Source organism: Myotis yumanensis, unplaced genomic scaffold (assembly GCF_028538775.1).
Source record: "Myotis yumanensis isolate MYYU_CA2020_CCGP unplaced genomic scaffold, mMyoYum1.0.hap1 SCAF_16, whole genome shotgun sequence".
Classification (NCBI taxonomy): Eukaryota; Metazoa; Chordata; class Mammalia; order Chiroptera; family Vespertilionidae; genus Myotis; species Myotis yumanensis.
In genome coordinates, this window is record NW_027223767.1 from 21708998 (window position 1) to 21713679 (window position 4682).

A 4682-nucleotide genomic window follows, 5' to 3' on the forward strand; every position below is an offset into this window, starting at 1 on the left:
GCCTTCTCTCATCTGGTTCTTTAACAACCAGCTGCAAACATCTGCATTGCAAGTTCAAGTGTTTAGCACCAGAGTGACCCCTATCACTCCTGTAGGCCATTCCTAGGGAGACTCCCCACTTCTCTGGATTGATAACCAACACATTTCAGGAGGGAGTAGGTACAGAATTAAGTGCAGGCATTCCCGGGGGTTGGGGGAATGGGTGAAAAAGACGAAGGGGACTAAGAAGTGCAAACTGCCAGTTGTAGAGTAAGTCACAGGGATGTAATGTACATGCAGCACAGGGCATACAGCCAATACTATGTATGGTGTTAGATGGTGACTGGAATTACCATGGAGACCACTTCATAAGGTACGTAAATGTGTACTCACTATGCTATACACCTGAAACTAATATAATATTATAAGTCAACTTTAATTAAAAATAAATTTTAAAGAGCAGACATTCCATCTCCTGATTGCAGCCCTCTTAATAAGATAGTTTCTACTCGGGGACAGGTCAGGGATGGGTTCTTCATAGCCATGTGCCCTTGGGATGACACAGGTTCCTCCCTGGGTGCCAAGAGAAGGGCAGGAATGATGAGTCACGGTCTTCTCTCTAGGACTCTGTTTTATGACCAATAGAGGACATGAGTTGGCATTGGGAAGCAGGGGACAGGGCTGTCCCCTTACTGGAGGGACATGAGGCCAATGTCCTGTCAAAGGACAGGAAGAGAGCTCCCCAAATCCCCCATTTTATTAAACTGGTGAGTTCTGAGACGCCGGTTTGGTTCTGAGCATGGCAGCCGTGGGGTTTTCCCTGTCTGGGTGAGAAAAGTGATTCAGCTCTTTGGCTAATTTCCTTTCTCAGTTCTTGGCTCTAAGTCTTGATTTGCCCTACAAAAAACACTTCTCAGAAGTGGGTATCCCTTGGCTGTGTCACTGAACAGGGGAACCAGACATCCATGCAGAAATTCTCTAGGTTCCCTCAGGGGTCCAGGAAGCAACACTAGTAAAAATACTAATAATAACATCCATCCCTTATGTAGCACTTAACTATGTACCAACTTCTGCTCTAAGCACTTCCCATCCATTTACTCCCTGGATGTTCATAAGAGCCATGTGAGGTGGGTGGAGTTGTTATACTCATTTATAAATAACTTCGGGAACAGAGAAGCTTAGTAACTTGCCCAAGGTCACACAGTGGGGGGAGGATGTCTGCTGAACACAGGATACTAAGAAAGTGTCATGGGAGAGGGTGGTTTGAGGTAGTGGACTGGGGGGTCGGGAGCCAGCCTGATGGGGCCCTGATGCTCTTGCCTCCAGGAGCCTTTTGAGAATATGTTGAAAGCATCACCTTCTCCCAGAACAATATCCATATGCATCATGGCAGACAGAATTCCAACCGAGCTGCTTTATGTGAGGAACTGCAACTCACTATTTAACAGAGTTTGGTGTCACTTTTCTGACATTTGCTCCCAGTGGTGCTCTCAATCCTTTTTCTGCTTCTGTTGATGAACATCTTGAAGGACTTCTCAGTCTGTCCTCATAACATTAGTCGTTTGTATTTATTAAAACATTCTTTTGTACACTTTAAATATATAAAGTTTTGTTTGTCAATCATACCTCAGTAAACCCAGGAGAAAAAAATCCAATAGTCTCATTTGTTATTAAGTCTTAATATTAACAATGTAACATCCACTTAAAAACTTCAGCCTTGTATTTGGCTCCAAATCTCCCTCCTCCTCCCAGGATACCACAAGGTTCCTTTCCTTCTGAGGTGTATGTATTGGTGGTGGTGGTGGTGGGGGGGGTGAGGTGTGTCCGCTCTCACCAATCCCTCTGCCCCCCAGGACCCAGCAGTCCCATTCTGGGTATTTGTTCCAGATAAATGAGGACTTACATCCAATCTTTGGATTGATTTAAGTCAAAGGAGACACCTGATAAGGGCTCTGCTTCAGGGACTCAATGTCAACTGGCATACTGGGGGATGGCGGCCCTGTATTTAAAAGGCGCCATAAAACTGCTGCCTTTGTGCTGATCATCATTATGCACAGATAACCCTAAGGAATGTCAGCAATAAAATACTTCTCCCACCTAAGTGGACCATACCCCCTTGGTATGCCAGGATGTCAAGTGACTTTGCCAGGCCTTGATGGTCCCCTGTCTGTCCCCTCCCCAAGAGTAACCTCTATTCTGACTTTTAGCATCACCAGTTGGTTTTGCCTGTTCTTGAACTTCATGTAAATGGAATCTCATAGTAGGTACTCTTTTGTGTCTACCTTCTTTCATTCAACGTAACATCGTTTATGTCACTCTGTAAACCTCAGTTTGTTCTTTTTATGCAGTTGTAGTATTCCCTTGTATGAATACGCTGCAATTTATTTATTTATCCTGTAGATAGACATGGCTTGTTTCCAGTGTTTGACTACTATGAATAAAGCTCCTATAAACATTTTTGTCTGTGTATTTTTATTCACGCGTGAATTCATTTCTTTGGGTGAATATAATGGTGGGGTCATGTGTTTAGCTTTATAGAGACTTCCAGGCAGTTTCCCAAAGTTGTGGTACTGATTTCCATTCCCACATGTCTATGTTGCCACTTGGTATCATCAGGTTTGTTGTTGTTTTAGCTATTCTGGTGGGAAAGGTTTAATTTTCATGCCATTTATTGGTTGAAGAATCTGGGTCAGTTCTGTAAATTTGCCCACATTCTGGATTTGGCTCATTGTACCCTTGTGGTAGCATTCAAAATGTTTCCTTTATCCTCAGTATGTCCCTTAAGCTAATAACTAGCTCTAAAGACGTGATTATATTAAAGTTTATTTTATGATTGTTTCATAGATGTTTTTTCCTACTGTCTCTTGCATTAAATCAGAAAGAACATAATGTCTATTGTCTCAATTTAATTGATGTTAACAGAGATCGTTGGATTCAGGCAACATGTTCCATCTGTTATTAAGTTTCTTAGCAACCTTCCTTCCACTTGATGATTTTAGTGGAGATTGATGATTATTGCTGATATCCATTTTTCATTGGAGTTGCAAAATGATGATTTTCTAATTTAATATTCTCTTGCATTTATTATCTCCTAGAGGCCAAGTGCATGAAAATTCATGCACTGGAGGGGGGCTCCCTCAGCCCAGCCTTCCCCCTCTCACTGTCCGGGAGCCCTCAGGGGCAAGAAGCGACCTGGTGATCAGGGGAAGGCAATGCCCCCATCACACCTCTGCTGCCGCCACTGCCAGCAGCACAAGCCTCGGCCGGCCCTGGTTACCTGAGCCTCAGGTGGCCCTGGAGAGCTGGGCAGCCACCATCCAAGGCTTGCCTGTGCCTTGGGCCAGCCTGGGCAGCTGGGGTCTGAGGGGACTGGGGGACTCCAAGGCAGGCTCAAGGCAAGGCCAGGTCCACCTAGGGGCAGGCCTGGCCTTGCCATGTGCCTGCCTCCCCGGCGGGGCTGGGGGGACTGGGCGCCACCATCTTGTGGCTGTGGGCACTGCCATCTTTGAGGGCAAGGAAGTCAATTAGCATATTCCCTCCTTATTGGCTGTGGGCGCCACCATCTTTGTGACAGTGTGAGGGTCAATTAGCATATTCCCTCTTTATTAGATAGGATGATTATTTATAAATCACTCTTCCTTATCAATTATTTGGTTGCCCTATATATACTCCTACCAGAAAAGCAAGATAAGTGCTTAATAACCTGTATCGATTTTTAGAATAATGTGTTGTTGCTTCAACCTCCGAGGTAACTAATGAACTGTTTGTAGTACCATTATGAACTTAAGGATTTATAAATATTGAAAGTGTTTCAATTTATTGCACTCATTCTTTTTGATGCTCAAATTGTCCTGTCTTTGGCCAGACACTCAAGTTAGCTCTAAGTGTATGAATATTTTTAAGGCTTTTGATGTATAACAAATTGCTCTTCAGGAGGGTCATATGACTTTACACACCTACAAGTGGCATGAGAATGTTGGTTTTCTGCTACTACCACCTACAATGGGCTCTGTAATGTATATATTTTAAGATATCTGCCAATTTTATTTATAAAATATCACATAAATTTTTTATTGTAATAAAATATACCTTGTTAGCCGAAACCAGTTTGGCTCAGTGGATAGAGCATTGACCTGCGGACTGAAAGGTCCCAGGTTTGATTCCGGTCAAGGGCATGTACCTGGGTTGTGGGCACATCCCCAGTAGGAGATGTGCAGGAGGCAGCTGATCGATGTTTCTCTCTCTCATCGATGTTTCTAACTCTCTATTCCTCTCTCTTCCTCTCTGTAAAAAATCAATAAAATATATTAAAAAAATATATATATACCTAATATTAAATTCATCATTTTAACTGTACAACTCAGTGCCATTAAGTACATTCATGCTGTTGTGTACCCATCTCCATTATCCATCTCTTTTCATCATCCCAAACTCTTTTTTGGTTGGTTTTACCTAATTATTTCATCTTTATACAAATCTCTATGAACCTCAATTTGCTCTCCTAATACATTATACATTCTTCTATGATTTGAGTCAATATAGGCAAGTGTTATCTTCCCTTGAGTCTTTATGACAAATATTGAGGATGTCAGGGCCATACACAAAGTTGTATAGCTTCCCATTAGAGAGACCTTTCTGTGGATAGTAACCACGTAAGGGGAATGGAAGTTAAATTTTATTACTACTACATTCTTGACACTTTA